This window comes from Oryctolagus cuniculus, chromosome 20 (assembly GCF_964237555.1).
Source record: "Oryctolagus cuniculus chromosome 20, mOryCun1.1, whole genome shotgun sequence".
NCBI classification, from domain to species: Eukaryota; Metazoa; Chordata; class Mammalia; order Lagomorpha; family Leporidae; genus Oryctolagus; species Oryctolagus cuniculus.
Genome location: NC_091451.1, coordinates 12,661,135 through 12,678,871, shown reverse-complemented (window position 1 = coordinate 12,678,871; position 17,737 = coordinate 12,661,135). Strand labels below are relative to the sequence as shown.

General features: G+C 39.7%; 1 protein-coding gene across 23 annotated transcripts in view; it reads right to left on the bottom strand.

Moving 5' to 3' along the window:
- The window catches only part of GPHN (gephyrin), a 566,685-nt gene that overhangs the window by 366,759 nt on the left and 182,189 nt on the right, over positions 1 to 17,737 (bottom strand). Inside the window, exon 2 of one of the 23 annotated variants that reach the window (XR_011384861.1) lies at positions 1 to 15,973. This exon is cut by the window's left edge and continues 12,741 nt beyond it. The exons of 21 other annotated variants lie outside the window; for them this stretch is intronic. The gene's annotated coding sequence lies outside the window, so the exon portion shown is untranslated. One more of the 23 variants, XR_011384860.1, reaches the window with a different exon arrangement.

Sequence of the window (17,737 nt, the reverse complement as noted above, 5' to 3'; positions counted from 1 at the left end):
GCTATTCGAGGTCTCTTGTGCCTCCATATGAATTTCAGCATCATTTTTTCTAGATCTGCGAAGAATGTCTTTGGTATCTTGATTGGGATTGCATTGAATGTATAAATTGCTTTTGGGAGAATGGACATTTTGATGATGTTGATTCTTCCAATCCATGAGCATGGAAGATTTTTCCATTTTTTGGTATCCTCTTCTATTTCTTTCTTTAAGGTTTTGTAATTCTCATCATAGAGATCTTTAACGTCCTTGGTTAAGTTTATTCCAAGGTATTTGATTGTTTTTGTAGCTATTGTGAATGGGATTGATCTTAGCAGTTCTTTCTCAGTCATGGCATTGCTTGTGTATACAAAGGCTGTTGATTTTTGTGCATTGATTTTATATCCTGCCACTTTGCCAAACTCCTCTATGAGTTCCAATAGTCTCTTAGTAGAGTTCTTTGGATCCTCTAAGTACAGAATCATATCGTCTGCAAAGAGGGATAGTTTGAGTTCTTCCTTCTTGATTTGTATTCCTTTAATTTCTTTTTCTTGTCTGATGGCTCTGGCTAAAACTTCCAGAACTATGTTAAATAGCAGTGGTGAGAGTGGGCATCCCTGCCTGGTGCCAGATTTCAGTGGAAATGCTTCCAACTTTTCCCCATTCAATAGGATGCTGGCTGTGGGTTTTTTATAAATTGCTTTGATTATATTGAGGAATGTTCCTTCTATACCCAGTTTGCTTAGAGTTTTCCTCATGAACGGGTGTTGTATTTTATCAAATGCTTTCTCTGCATCAATTGAGATAATCATATGGTTTTTCTTTTGCAGTCTGTTAATGTGGTGAATCACATTGATTGATTTGCGAATGTTGAACCATCCCTGCATACCAGGGATGAATCCCACTTGGTCTGGGTGGATGATTTTCCTGATGTGTTGTTGTACTCTATTGGCCAGAATTTTATTGAGGATTTTTGCGTCTATGTTCATCAGGGATATTGGCCTGTAATTTTCTTTCAGTGCTGCATCTTTCTCTGGCTTAGGGATTAAGGTGATGCTGGCTTCATAGAAAGAATTTGGGAGGATTCCCTCTTTTTCGATTGTTCTGAATAGTTTGAGAAGAAATGGGATTAGTTCTTCTTTAAATGTCTGGTAGAGTTCAGCCGTGAATCCATCAGGTCCTGGGCTTTTCTTTGTTGGGAGGGCCTTTATTACTGTTTCAATTTCTGTTTCAGTTATGGGTCTATTTAGGTTTTCTATGTCTTCATGGTTCAATTTTGGTAGATTGCATGTGTCCAGGAATCTATCCATTTCTGATGGGTTTTCCTGTTTGCTGGCATACAGGTCCTTGTAGTAATTTCTGATGATTCTTTTTATTTCTGTGGTGTCTGTTGTTACGTTTCCTTTTTCATCTCTGATTTTATTGATTTGGGTCTTTTCTCTTCTTTTTTTAGTTAGTTGGGCCAATGGGGTGTCAATTTTGTTTATTTTTTCAAAAAACCAGCTTCTCGCTTGGCTGATTTTTTGTAATGTTTTTTTTTTTTTGATTCAATCCTGTTAATTTCTTCTCTGATTTTAATTATTTCTCTTCTCCTACTAGATTTGGGTCTGGTTTGCTGCAGTTTTTCTAGGTCCTTGAGGTGCGCTGAAAGCTCATTTATTTGGTACCTTTCCAATTTCTTGATATAGGCACCTAGTGCTATAAATTTGCCTCTCAATACTGCTTTTGCTGTATCCCATAAGTTTTGATATGTTGTGTTGTTGTCTTCATTTACTTCCAGAAAGTTTTTGATTTCTTTTTTGATTTCTTGAATGACTCAGTGTTCATTCAGGAGCATGTTGTTCAGTCTCCATGTGTTTGCATACTTTCTGGGGTTTCCTGAGTTGCTAATTTCCAGCTTCATTCCGCTGTGGTCTGAGAAGCTGCATGGTATGATTCTAATTCTTTTGAATTTGCTGAGACTTGCTTTATGGCCTAGTATGTGATCGATCCTAGAGAAGGTTCCATGCACTGCTGAGAAGAATGTGAAGTCTGTAGATGTAGGGTTGAAAGTTCTGTAGATATCTGTTAGATCCATTTGGGCAATAGTGTCAATTAAATCTGCTGTTTCCTTGTTGATCTTCTGTCTTGTTGATCTGTCTATTTCTGAGAGTGGAGTATTGAAGTCCCCCAGTACTATTGTATTGGAATCTAAATCTCCCTTTAAGTCCCTTAACATATCTTTTAAATAGACCGGTGCCCTGTAATTAGGTGCATATACATTTATAATAGTTACATCTTCCTGTTGAATTGAACCCTTAATCATTATATAGTGTCCCTCTTTGTCTCTCTTAAACAGTTTTTGTATTAAAGTTTATTTTATCTGATATTAATATGGCTACCCCTGCTTTATTTTGGTTTCTGTTGGCATGGAATACCTTTTTCCAACCTTTCACTTTCAGTCTGCATGCCTCTTTGTTAGAGAGATGTGTTTCTTGTAGGCAACAAATAGTTGGGTTGTGTTCTGTGAGCCAGTCAGCCAAACGGTGTCTTTTAACTGAAGAATTCAGACCATTAATGTTCAATGTGACTATTGATACGTAGTGACTTTGCCCTGCCATTTTCCCGGAAATATTTTCTAGTATATGCTTTGAGCTTCCCATGCTCTTTTACTGGTAGGTGTTCTTCCTTTCCCTTCTTTCATATTGATGTCCGTGTTTCTGTGTTTCTGAGTGTAGCACATCTTTAAGTATCTTTTGCAGGGCCGGACGAGTGGCCACAAAGTCTTTCAATTTCTGTTTGTTGTGAAAGGTCTTTATTTCACCTTCATTCACAAATGAGAGCTTGGCAGGATATAATATTCTGGGCTGGCAATTTTTCTCTCTTAGCACCTGTGCTATGTCTCGCCATTCCCTCCTAGCCTGTAGGGTTTCTGATGAGAAGTCTGCTGTGAGTCTGATTGGAGATCCTCTGAGAGTAATCTGACGTTTCTCTCTTGCACATTTTAGGATCTTTTCTTTATGTTTCACTGTGGTAAGTTTAATTACCACGTGTCGTGGTGAGGATCTCTTTTGGTCATGTTTATTGGGGGTTCTATGAGCTTCCTGTACTAGGATATCTCTGTCCTTCTCCAAACCTGGAAAGTTCTCTGATAGTATCTCACTAAAAAGGCCTTCCAATCCTTTCTCTCTCTCCATGCCTTCAGGAACTCCTAGAACTCGAATGTTGGTTTTTTTAATAGTATCCTGTAGATTCCCAACAATATTTTTTAGGTTTCTAATTTCCTCTTCTTTTCTTTGGTTTGACTGTATGTTTTCCTGTGCTCTATCTTCTAAGTCCGATATTCTCTCTTCTGCTTCACCCATTCTGTTTTTAAGGCTTTCTAATGTGTTTGTCATTTGATCTATTGAGCTCTTCATTTCATTTTGATTTCTCTTCACTATTACACTTTCCTGTTCTACTAGTTTCTGAGTTTCATTTTGACTCTCCCTTAAAATTTCATTTTCACGAGATTTTCAATCTTGTCCATTAAGGATTTCTGTAGTTCAAGGATTTGCTTTTGAAAACTTCTAAATGTTCTTATCATAAAATTTTTGAAATCCGTATCTTGCATTTCTTCTATCTCATCATCTTCATACTCTTGGCTTGGGGTGTTTTGCTTATTTGGAGGCATCATAGTGTCATCGTTGATCTTGCTCCCTCTATTTCTGTGTTTGTTACTCGGCATAGTTAATTCTTCTTGCGTCACTGTGGGTTTTTTTGTTTGTTTGTTTGTTTGTTTGTTTTTTTATACTGTGTCCGTGTTAAGTGGACTGCCTGCTGTTGGAGGAGCCTTGGAGGCTTGAGATGGGTGCGGCCTGAGAGCTCTGCCTGGTTCTTCCTGGTTAAGGGTGTGCAAAGGTGACACCCTCAGGTTATGCGTGGTAAATCTCTCTCTTTTTATTTATTTATGTATTTTATTTATTCAGGGGGTAAGTAACACCACATGGCATGGCTGTGCAGAATTGATGGTATTTCGCTTCCAGTCTTTGGCTCCTCTGGACTCCCACTGGGTTGCCTAGGCTACTGAATTGTAGTGACTCAGTTCCTTAGCTCTCCCCCATTGATATGTAAATCCAGAGAGGAGGCCTGCTCTTTGTCTCTTGGGAATTCTTCAAGCCTTGCAGCCTTGTAACCTTTGCAAGGTTAGGGGGAAGAGAAACCCCGAAGCTTTTTTTTTTCCTTCTTTCCGGTAGTGAGTTGGCTGCACTTTCTGACCCCCCTCTAGATTCTGACCCCCGTTTCCCCAGCAATGTCTCGGGTTATTGAGCTCACCTCCCCTTCCAGCGCCGATGTGTGGACTCGGAGCCCTGAGCGTCCCAAGTCTCCCCGCTGTTGTCTGTGTGGCATGCACTCCCCTTCGAGCACTGGCGCGCAGACCCTGGGGCTTCCGCGGCTCGGTCCCGCGACTTGGCTTCCGCGCGGTGGGCGACCTTGTTCTCCCAGTAGGTCCTTCGATTCACGGCCACTCCATCCAGAAGGGTTTCCCCTGCAATATTTTCCTGGTTCTTTTTTCTGCGGCTACCGTAACTCCCCTTTTATTAAACTAAATTTTCCTGGACTATCGGTGCGCGCCCTCACTATTCCGCCATCTTGGCTCCGCCCCTTGATTTCAAAAATAGAATCCAATTCCTAGTTCTCAGGATCAATGGTCAACAATATGCCTCCAATTTCAAATAGGAGAAAACATGGCTTACCTTAATTGTGAAAACTATAGCTATAACTTACCTATTCAATAAACACATATAAACAGAAGTTTATTCTGTGGATTTTTTTCAAGTCATACATCTCATAGAGACTACAAAATAGAAATGCTAACTAAAGAGAATTATTCAAGGGGCCGATGCTGTGGCATAGCAGGTAAAGCCACTACCTACAGTGCTGGCATCCATATGGATGTCAGTTCATGTCCAGGCTGCTCCACTTTCATGCAGCTCTCTGCTATGGCATGGAAAGCAGCAGAAGATGGACGAAGTCCTTGGACCACAGCATTCACATGGGAGACCCAGAAGAGGCTCCTGGCTCCTGGTTCCTAGTTTCGAATCAGTGCAGCTCTGGCCATTGTGGACATCTGGGGAGTGAACCAGCAGATGGAGGATCTCTCTCTCTTTCTCTCTCTCTCTCTCTCTCTCTGCATCAACCTCTCTGTAACTTTGTCTTTCAAATAAATAAATCTTTAAAAAAAAGTATTTTTAAAAAAAGAGAGAAAATTATTCTAAATCAAGAGAAAAAAAAACAAGATATTAAGCTGTCATGACTATATGAATTATAAATAAAAGGAAAAACAAACTGGTTACAAAGAATATTGCTTGTCTGATCATATGTCTTAAAACCAAGAGTAGGGGCCAGTGCTGTGGTATAGTAGGTAAAACCACCGCCTGCAGTGCCGGCATCCCATATGGGCACTGGTTCAAGATCCGGCTGCTCCACTTCCAATCAGGCTCTCTTCTATGGCCGGGGAAAGCAGTGGAAGATGGCCAAGTGCTTGGGCCCCTGCAGCCATGTAGGAGACCCAGAAGAAGCTCCTGGCTCCTGGCTTTGGGTCGGTGCAGCTCCAGCCATTGCAGCCAACTGGGGAGTGAACCAGCAGATGGAAGACCTCTCTCTCTCTCTTTCTCTCTCTCTTTCTGCCTCTCCTTCCCTCTGTGTGTAACTCTGACTTTCAAATACATAAGTAAATCTTAAAAAAAAAAGAGTAGTTTATTTCTGATTACTATCTTTTATGTATAATTATTATTATCATATATTATAACACTAAAGACTTTAAGAGTACAAACTGAATATTTAATGTAAATGAATTACTATTAGTTTCTCCTCACAAATTTCTGGTGAGAATGTAAAATAGTATAGTCACTTTGGAAAACAATTTGAATTTCTTAAAATGTTAAACCTAGTGCTGCAACATAATAAAGAATTCTTAAATATTTATAATAAGAATAGGCCGGCGCCGCGGCTCACTAGGCTAATCCTCCGCCTAGCGGCGCCGGCACACCGGGTTCTAGTCCCGGTTGGGGCGCCGGATTCTGTCCCGGTTGCCCCTCTTCCAGGCCAGCTCTCTGCTGTGGCCCAGGAGTGCAGTGGAGGATGGCCCAGGTGCTTGGGCCCTGCACCCCATGGGAGACCAGGAAAAGCACCTGGCTCCTGGCTCCTGCCATCGGATCAGCGCGGTGCGCCGGCCGCAGCGCGCCGGCCGCGGCGGCCATTGGAGGGTGAACCAACGGCAAAGGAAGACCTTTCTCTCTGTCTCTCTCTCTCACTGTCCACTCTGCCTGTCAAAAAATAAAAAAAAATAAAAAAATAAATAAAATAAATATTTATAATAAGAATAAAATGTTTATATTATCAAAAGGAATGCTCACAGCCAGCATTATTAGAAACTAGCCAAAAGGTGGAAACAACACAATATCTATTAACTAATGAACAGATAAACAAATTAATGTAATAAAACAATGGGATACTGCTCACAATTAAAAACTGAGTATTGATATATGTTTTAACATCAAAGCACCGTAAAAATACACCAAGAGAAAAAATTCAGACACACAAAAACCTACCAGTTTTATAGTTCTTTTCTTTTTTTAAAAGATTTTATTTATTTATTATGACTGGCACTGTGGCTCACTTGATTAATCCTCCGCCTGTGACACCGGCATCACATATGGGTGCCGCGTTCTAGTCCCAGTTGCTCCTCTTCCAGTCCAGCTCTCTGCTGTGGCCCGGGAGGGCAGTGGAGGATGGCCCAAGAGCTTGGGCCCCTACACCCGCATGGAAGACCTGGAAGAAGCACCTGGCTCCTGGCTTCGGATCGGCGCAGCAGCGGCCGTGGCGGACATTTGGGGAGTAAACTAACGGAAGAAAAACCTTTCTCTCTCTCTCTCTGTCTCTCTCTCTCTCACTGTCTATGATTCTACCTGTCAAATAAATAAATTTTAAAAAATATTTTATTTATTTATTTAAAAGGTAGAGTTACAGTGAGAGGGAGAGATAGAAAGAAAAGTCTTCCATCCACTGATTCACTCCTTAAATGGCTGCAATGTCCGGAGCTGAGCTGATCTGAAGCCAGAAGCCAAGAGTTTCCTCCAGGTCTCCCACACAGGTACAAGGGCCCAAGCACTTGGGTCATCTTCTATTGCTTTTCCAGGCCATAGCAGAGAGCTGGATTGAAAGTGGAGCAGCCAGGACTCAAACCGGCGCCCATATGGGATGCCAGGGCCGCAGGAGGAAGATTAACCTACAGTGACACAGCCCCGGTCCCAGTTATATATTCTATTCTTATAAAAGGTCCACTATAGGCAAATATTTAATGATAGGAAATAAACCATGATTATCTAGAGTGGAGCTAGGGTGGAGTATGAAAAGGAGTTACAAGCTATGGACAGAAAGGTTTCCTTTGGGATAATGGGAATGTTTAAAATTAGGTCATGGTATTGTCTGTCCAAATCTGTAAAGGCGCTAAAAATCATTGAACAGTACAGCTAAAAATTGGTCAGTTTTATAGTATGTACAGTACACATAATTAAGACTATTTTTAAAAATTAAAGTTTGCTTTGTTTTCCCTTGCCAGCTATTAGAGTGCTTCTGCTAAAACAGTCAAATACAATTAATAAAGCAAATACTTTTTGTATTGGACCAAAAGACCTATCTTTTACTAACATATCAGTTAATGATATGAGAAGAGATACCAGAACAGAACCTGTGTTAAAATATTTCTTGAGTAGAATAAATGCATTCATACCTGTTACACCTGTTAGCTATTGTTGTCCCCAAAAAACTCAACAGGCTCAAAACAACAACTTATTTTTTCTACTGAATTAGAGGAGAATCTGCCCAATGTCTGCTCAAGACTTGGTTGAATCAGGTAGACTCATGGATACATGGCAAACTGAGTGGAGCATTATCAGATTCAGTTGGAGCTTGACTATCCACAGAAATCCTCAAGTCCATTTTGGTTTCTTTCTTTCCTATTTCCTATTGCACTTTCAACATGCCTCTATTTTTTGCACAGTGAATTAAGTTTATGTGTATAGTAATTATAAATTAAGACATAAATATAAGAAAGCAACAAAGCTATGGACTCTGTTCTTATCTGCAATTACTTGATACCAGTACAGAGTGACATACAGCAAGTTCTCAGTTACCAAATAAACTAAATTTGTATGATTATATGGAATGGAAATGACAAAGCCTCAAAAACTTACCTTGTTTCTTTTGAAATTAAGGAACACAATGATGAGAACTAAAAGATTCAGTTTGGATATGATTTGAATGTGTTTGCCAAAGGCTCATGTACTGGCAGAACTAAAGTGGTGGTACCTTTAAGAGGTGGGCTTAGTGGAAGGTAGTTAGGTCAGCAGGGTTGCAGTGCGCAGAAGGGATTAATGTAGTTCTTGGGGAATCCTGATTAGTTTCCATGAGAGTGAGTTGTTATAAAAAAGAACAAACCTAATTTTCTGACTCTTGCTTGCTTCCTACCTCACCACATATTGTCTCTCTTTCACATGCACTCCTGCCATGATGCCATCTGCCATATTGTGATGTACTCAGTGACAGTGAAATACTACACAAAGGAAATTGTGTCATTTGTGAAAACTTAAGAGATGAACCTGGAGGCCATAATGTGAAGTAGAACAAGATAAGCAAAGAAAGATAAACACTAGATAATCTCACACATATTTAGAATATCTAATATACAAACATATTTAGAATACCTAAAACATACAAATACATGTTCACAATATCTGAAGAGAATGGCAGTTACCAGAAACTAGGGAGGCAAGCTGAGAGAAAGAAAAAGGGAAGGGGCTGGTGCTGTAGCACAGCAGATTAACACCCTGGCCTGAAGCACCAGCTTACCATATAGGCGCTGGTTTGAGACCTGGATACTCCACTTCCGATCCAGCTCTCTGCTGTGCCCTGGGAAGTCAGTAGAAAAAAAATGGCCCAAGTCCTTGGCCCCCTTCATTCATGTGGGAGACCTGGAAAGGGCTCCTGGCTCCTGGAATCGGATCGGTGCAGCTCCAGCAGTTGCGGCCAATTGGGGAGTGAACCATTGGATGGAAGACCTCTCTCTCTCTCTCTACCTCTCCTTGCTCTGTGTAACTCTGACTTAAATAAATGAATAAATCTTTAAAAAAAAAAAAAAAAGAAAAGAAAAAGGGAAAGAGGAGATGTTGGCACAAGGGTAGAAAGTTTTCATTAGACAGGAGTTATAAGTTTTATTAATCTACTGCATATCATGGTAACCACAGTTAATATTAATATATTATACTATTTCAAAATTACTGCAAGAGTAGATTTTAAACATTATGACAAAAAAGAAAAGGCGATATGTTTGTGAGGTGGCAAATACATTAGAATGATTTAATCATTCTTATATGAAAATATAACTTCATACCTCATAACTGTATATAATTACTGTCAATTAAAGATGAAAAAAGCAGATAATATATATATTGACCAGGACTTTTAGAGAAAAGAAATACATACTAGGTGAAAACAATCTATGAAAAGATTTCTATAAATTAAAAGTTTAATCAGACTGAAATGGTTTATCAAATGTTAAGCATGATAAATGAAAAGTGTTATTATGTGACATATTATTAACATGCAATCTGATAAAATATGAGACCAGAAAAAGGAAAAATAAATAATGATTCTTCAAAAAAGATAAAGAAATGACAATATGCAAATCAACGAAAACCAGAAACCCAACAATATTACATTATAGAAAACAACTGTTTTAAAATTATGAGGGATTTCCAGGCTGGCGCCGTGTCTCAATAGGCTAATCCTCCGCCTTGCGGTGGCGGCACACCGGGTTCTAGTCCCGGTCGGGGCACTGGATTCTGTCCCGGTTGCCCCTCTTCCTGACCAGCTCTCTGCTGTGGCCAGGGAGTGCAGTGGAGGATGGCCCAAGTGCTTGGGCCCTGCACCCCATGGGAGACCAGGAGAAGTACCTGGCTCCTGGCTTCGGATCAGCGCGGTACGCCGGCCACAGCGTGCTGGCCGCGGCGGCCATTGGAGGGTGAACCAACGGCAAAAGGAAGACCTTTCTCTCTGTCTCTCTCTCACTGTCCACTCTGCCTGTCAAAGATAAAATTTTAAAAAATTGGCCGGCGCCGCGGCACACTAGGCTAATCCTCCGCCTAGCGGTGCCGGCACACCGGGTTCTAGTCCCGGTCGGGGCGCCAGATTCTGTCCCGGTTGCCCCTCTTCCAGGCCAGCTCTCTGCTGTGGCCAGGGAGTGCAGTGGAGGATGGCCCAGGTGCTTGGGCCCTGCACCGCATGGGAGACCAAGAAAAGCACCTGGCTCCTGGCTCCTGCCATCGGATCAGCGCGGTGTGCCGGCCGCAGCGGCCATTGGAGGGTGAACCAACGGCAAAGGAAGACCTTTCTCTCTGTCTCTCTCTCTCACTGTCCACTATGCCTGTCAAAAAAAAATATATGAGGGAATTTGCTTAAATTCTGTATCTAGCCAAACTATCAATGTAAGTAGGGAAAATAAAACCTTTTTAGGGACACAGGATCTCAGATACTTTACCACTATCTGTAGAGGCCAGATTCTACCAAAATTAGAAATGAATCCAGGAATCAGCAACAGATTCAAGAGTGCAATGAAGATAAAGCACACAATTATGCCCATGTAGTAGGCCTATTGAGTAAAAGGCCTCTAGGAAAAAGCCAGGGCACTCTGGGAATGATAAATTTAAATATGAAAACATGCAACACATGAAAATGATGACACTGAGACACTTAATGACAGGGTGAATGGCATATGCTATGAAGGAAGAAAAAGGCAATTAGAGACTTTCAAGAAGCTATATTAAAAAACAAAGTCATAGTCCAAATATAAAGCAAATACGAATGAGTCATTATTTTGAAGTCATGGAATGTAGGAAGGAAGAATGTATTTGCTCTTGACCTTTTATTAGCACAAAGTTAAGTGACATAGAAATGCAATTTCTTCTTCATTAGGAAATTAATACTGTTAATATCATTCATACCAACTGGTCTGCATTGAAAAACATGTACAAATTATAAAATTTTGAATACAACTTGTTAGGTTGCAGTTAGGGCACTTATTTCCTCAACTTAAGAACGTGAAAAGAACTTGTGTTCTTTTCAAAACAAACCTACCAAACAGCCTAAATCAATGTAATTACCAAAAAGTAGTGGAACAAAGAGAAACGAGATGATATAAGTCAATTCTTCACTTTTTGGTGTAGAAGGCCCATAAGTAAACAAAAGAACTGGACTGTTATTTTAGTATGAAATTAAAAAAGAATAAAAAGTGCCTGTTGCTAGGGAGCTGGTATAGGACTGGATGTGGAAAGGATGGCACCTTTCTTTTATTTTATGGTCTTTTATTCTGCATGAACTGTTTTGCTACTTTGCCATGAAAAAATATAATAGTGGGACTTTGGTCCAGAGCTTAAAAATATGCTTGGGATACACATATCCCATACAGAGTATCTGGCCTAGTCCTGGCATTTGGAGAGTAAACCAGTAGTGGGGAAACTGCCACTTCCTCTGAAATAAATAATAAATAAAAATGAATAAAATTAAAAAAAAACACAGGAACTTCTTACTAACACGTGTTTATAACACATAGTGGAGTAATTGTAGGGCTTCTATAAATCTGTCACTAAGAGGCAGTCTCAGCAAAAATTTACATTTGTGACTTTAGTGAAACCAGAAATAATGAAACTTAAACATGAATTCTGATGGGATAGATCTAATATGGGACCTGAAATCCCTATTACTTACAAGGTCCCAGGTGATGCCAGTAATCTGTACCAAGGATCAAGACATTAATACAGAAACAGACATCAAGATTATTCTATGAAGGGCTGGCACTGTGGCACAGTGGGTTAAAGCCCTGGCCTGCATCCCATATGGGCACCGGTTTGAGTCCCAGCTGCTCTACTTCCAAACCAGCTCCCTGATAATGTGCCTGGGAAAGCATTGGAGGATGGCCCAGGTCATTGGGCTCCCGCACCCACATGGGAAACCCAGCAGAAGCTAATGGCTATTGGCTTTGGATCAGCTCAGCTCCAGCTGTTGTGGCCACGTTAGGGAGTGAACCAGTGGACGGAAGACCTCTCTCTCCCTCCCTCCCTCTCTCCCTCCCTCCCCCCCCCCTCTGTCACTACCTCTCTCTGTAACTCTTTCAAATAAATAAAATAAATCTTTAAAAAATTATTACTCTATGAAATTATATAAGATTTCAAAATGAAATTGACATAAATACTACTTTTTGTTTAAAAGTACATTTCCTAAGCAAGTCCCAAAGGGACAAATATCATATGTTCTCCCTGATGGTGACAACTAACAGTGCACCTAAAAGGAAACCTGTTGAAGCGAAATGGACACTAAGAAACAATGACTTGATCAGCCCTTGTCCTGACTGTCGAGGAACAATTTACTACTTTATTCCTTTTAGTATTTTTTTGTTCTACTTAATACCATTGGTTGAACTCTTTAATTAACACACAATTATTCTTAGGTGTTTAAATATAAGAGTGGGAATAAAAGAGGGAGGAGATGTACAGTTCAGCACATGCTCACTCGGACTTACCCCTAATGGTTAAGTTAGAAACATGCCAGGGAATTCCAATTCAATCCCATCAAGGTGGCATGTACCAATGTCATCTCACTAGTCAAAAGTGATCAGTTTCAGTTCATAATTGATCATAACGACAGGATTAAGTGTCAAAGGGATCACATAAACAAGACTAGTGTCTGCTAATACTAACTGATAGAATTAAAAAGGATAGAACGATCCAACATGGGAAGCGAGATACACAGCAGACTCACAGAATGGCAGATGTCCTAAATAGCACTCAGGCCTCAGAATCAGCCCTTCAGGCATTCGGATCTGGCTAAAAAGCACATAAGAGTATTTCAGGCATGGAAAGCCAAGACACTCTGGCAAAACAAAAACAAAAACAAACAAACAAACAAAACACAAAAAACAAAAAACCAAAAAAAAAACAAAACACAAAAACCTAAATGAAAGATCTCTGTGAGTGAGATCCCAGTGGAAAGAACAGGCCATCAAAGAAGGAAGTATCTTTCTCTGAAGGGAGGAGAGAATTTCCACTTTGACTATGACCTTGTCTAAATAAGATCGGAGTTGGTGTACTCATGACAAGAGCCTTGGGTGATTACTGACATCATAAATAATAGTGTCAATTGTTAAATCAACAACAGGAGTCACTGTGCACTTACTCCCCATGTAGGATCTCTGTCCTTAATGTGTTGTACTATGTGAATTAACGGTATAACTAGTACTCAAACAGCACTTTATACTTTGTGTGTCTGTGTAGGTGCAATATGTTGAAATCTTTACTTAGTATATACTAAGTAGATCTTCTGTATATAAAGATAATTGAAAATGAATCTTGATGAAGAATGGCATGGGAGAGGGAGTGGGGGAGATGGGATGGTTGTGGGCAGTAGGGTGGTTGGGGAGGAAAAAACAAAGGAAAAAAAAGTACATTTCCACTAAAATATATGAAGATTTAAAGCACACAGATGACAATAAATAAAGAAAGGAAAAGAAAAAAAAGCACATAGTTGGAAGAAATTTAAATCATTAAAAAAAAAAAAACAAAAAAAAAACTTGTGCTTCAGGGGCCAGCACTGTGGAACAGTTGTTAAAGCCATGGCCTTTAGCACCAGCATCCCATACAGGCACCAGTTCAAGTCCTGGCTGCTCCACTTCCAAACCAGCTCCCTACTAATGCTCCTAGGACAGCAGCAGAGGAAGGCTCAAGTCTTTGGGCCCCTGCACCCACCGATGTGGGAGACCCAAAAGAAACTTTGGCCTGGCCCAGTCCCAGTCATTGTGGCTATTTGGAATGATGGCCTGGGAAGGCAGTGGAAGATGGCCCAAGTTCTTGGGGCTCTGTAACCATGAGGGAGACCCAGAAAAAGATCCTGGCTCCTGGCTCTTGACTTTGGATTGGCCCAGCTCTGGCTGTTGCAGCCATTTGGAGAGTAAACCAGCAGCTAGAAGACCTTTCTCTCTATTTCTTCTTCTCTGTCTATAACTCTGCCTCTCAGATAAATAAAATAAAAATCTTTAAAAAAAGAAGTCTTACATAAAAAATAATATAGATGTAAATTTTAATATTTTCTTACCATTCTGAAACATTTTCATATTAGATAATGTACATAGGCTAAGACAATATACATGGTATCTCTTCGAAAATTCACTTGCTTAAAGAACAAGAAACTTATTTCTTTCTCATATAATAGTTTGGTCAAGGACCAGTAGTGGTTGTACTCTAGTCAGATATTCAGGCTGATAAGGCTCTACTATATTCAACCTCTGGCTTCTAAATCTGCCATAGTCATTTCAATTCTAGTAAGACAGAGAAGAAAGAACATGGACAAATACGCATACAAGTTTATATGGCCCTTGTCAAGAAATAGCAAACATTTAATTTAGGCTCCTGGAATTCAGCGACAGTCACACCTGATTGCAGAAATGCGACAACATATATTCTAGTGATATACTAAAGAAGGTAAGCATTTATTTGGGTAGACAGGTTATATAGTCTGCCAAAAGTCTTCAAACACATTACATACAACCCACTTCAGAGACCACCGATCTGGATTATGTAGCCATGTAAACCACATGGGAGTTTGTTCCTGAGGTTAATCTCTGGAGATTCTGATTCTGTATGTTTTGGATGAGGGTCCCAAATAATTATTTCAAATAAGCACTCTAGGTGATTCTGATGTAAATCGTACACAGATATTTTGAAAATCATTGCTGCGGCCCTCTGGTTCTAATTTTGTGATTCATAAACACGCATAAACTTGATAAAGAAGAGAAGATGCTCTAATCTTTCCTCTACATACAGCTTGTATCTAGTGTAAAAAGAAAACAAGATAAAAGGAAAAGAAAGATGGATGTCCTTATTCCAATCTACTATAGACGATACTAATTTTAGCAGGTTCCAGGAAATCATGGCCAAAATGTAAGTGCTACAAATTTTTCACTATCATTCAATATTTTAAAAGTTCTAAGGCTTTTTAAAAACAGAACACTATAAATACCGACCTAACACTTTTGCCAAAATCACATAATTAATTCTGACTCAAACTCAACAAAATTAGAAAATCAGCCATATGATATCCATGAAATTCACAGACTTTATTTTTAGGTCAATTGTTCTAGCTTGCCTGACTTCCTGGAACACGAGTCAAAGACACCTTGCACAATTAGGAATAGTAGTATTCCTAATTGGGGGAAATAAGTCACAGCTATCAAGTTATGAAGTCTTAGAGAGATTCAGTTCAACCTAAGTTTCATTTGTTTTCAAATTAAATCAGGAAATTTGCTATGTGGAAAATACAAAAGCCCCCATAATAATGAGAATGTTACTGAGCCTTGATAAGTTAACTACTTTGTTCTTGCTACTGCCTGCATAAAAGAGATACATGTTGGCATTATTATAAATCAACTTTGCCTCCATTGCCAAAAGAATCACTGAGACCACCTCTGCCCTTGTATCCCTGCCAAATTAATGTATTTTCCCTCTCCATAGTCCCCCTCTGGACCATGAAAACCATGGCTACTACTTTTGTGTTAGTGCTATCCACATTTCCAGACTTGAAAAGAACACTACGATGATTAAGGCTGGATTTTAGTATCACAGTAGTGATATAACCTTGTAAAGCCCAAATCAGAACCCTGGCCAAGGAATGCCTCCTAAGAAAACCAAGAATCTTAAAAGAGATACAAACAAAAACAAAAATAATCCAACACAGATCTTTACATTCATCACAAAATTTAATCGAAATTAATCTGACTTACATGTAAAACATAAAGCTATAAAAATCTCTGAAGATAACAGGAGAAAATTTAGATGATCTTCGGTATTTGTGATTATTTCTTAGATATGACAGCAAAGGCATGATCCATGAAAGAAATAAGTTGGAGTTCACTAAAATTAAATTTTCTGCCCTGTGAAAGATAATGTCAAAACAATGAAAAGCCAAGTCATAGACTAAGAGAAAAATATTTGAATTACAAAATTCTGATAAATAACTATTACCCAACCTATACAAAAGATACTTAAATTCAACAGCAAGGAAATGAACAATCTGGCTTGTAAAATGATGCAGTGGCTTAAGGCACTGCCTATAACACCAATATGCTATATTAGAGTGCCAGTTCCAAGTCCTGGCTGCTCTACTTAGGGTCCAGCTCCCTGATAACGTCCCTAGGAAAGCAGCATAAGGTAATCCAAGTACTTGGGCACCTGCCTCCCAGATGGGAGATCTGGATGAAGTTCCAAGCTCCTTGTGACCATTTGAGAAAGTGAATCTACAGAAGGAATCAGAAATGAACAATCTGAGTGAAAAATAGGAAAAACACATTAACAGATACCTCAAAAAAGAAGATATACAGATGGCAAATAAGCATGTAAGAAGATGCTCCATATCATATATCACCAAGGAAAGGCCAATTAAAATAACAAAGCAATACAACTGCATACTTGTAAAGATAGTCAAAAACCGGAACACATGATATCAAACACTGGTGAGGACAGGGAGCAACAAGAACTCTCATTCATTGTTGGTATAGCCACTTTGGAAGACAGTCCAGCAGTTTCTAAAAAACCTAAACTTTTTCAGATTTCAGATTCTTCCTCCATACCATATTGACACAGCAATCTGTTATGAGGTATTTCCCCAAAGGGATTGAAATTGATGCCCACATAAAAATCTGCCTGTTAAGCACCAGTGTTAAGGTGCAGCAGGTTAGGTGGCTGTCCGCAACATCAGCATCCATACATGTACCAGTCGGAGTCACAGATGTTCCACCTTCAATCCAGTCTCCTGATAATGCATGTGGGAAAACAGCAGAAGATGGGCCAAGTACTTGGGGCCCTGACACCCACAAAGGAGACATAGAGTTCTGGGCTCCTGGCTTGGGCCTGGCTGTTGTGGCCATGTGGGGAGTGAACAAGAGGGTGGACAATCTCTCTTTCTCTCTCTCTTTTTCTCCATCTCTCACTCTCTGGAACCCTGCCTTTCAAATAAACAAATTTTTAAAAAAATGTGTACATAAATGTTTACAGAAGTCTTATTCACTGCTACAAAATGTCCTTCCATAGATAAAGGTTAAACAAGCTGTGATACATCCAGAAAATGGAATATTACTTAGTGTTAAAAATTATTAAGCTATAAGCTATCACGGCTAATATTATGATGCAGCAAGTAAACCACCACGCACAATGTTGGCATCCCATGTGTCTCAGCTGTTCTACTTCCAATCCAGCTCCCTGTTGGTGGTCTGGGAGAAGCAGTGGAAGATGGTCTAAGTGTCTGGGACCCTGCCACACATGTAGGGGACCAAATAAGGCTACTGAGTTCTGGTTTCAGCCTAACCCAGTATGAGCTGTTGTGGCCATTTGTGGAGTGAACAAGCAGATGGAAGATATGTGTGTGTGTGTGTGTGTGGGGGGGGGTGTGTTGCCCTCTCTCTCTATGAAATTCTTTCAAATAAATGAATAAGATCTTTAAAAGAAAAATTACTAAGCTATCAAAGCATGAAAAGAAAAATAAAGTAAGTGAATATTACGAATTGAAAGAAGTCAATCTGAAATGACTATCTACTACATAAAATTGAGTATATAACATTTTGGAAAAGGCAAAACTGTAGAAACAGTTAAAAAAAATTAGTAGTGTCAGGAGCCAGAAGAAAGGGAGGGTTAGAGGAGGC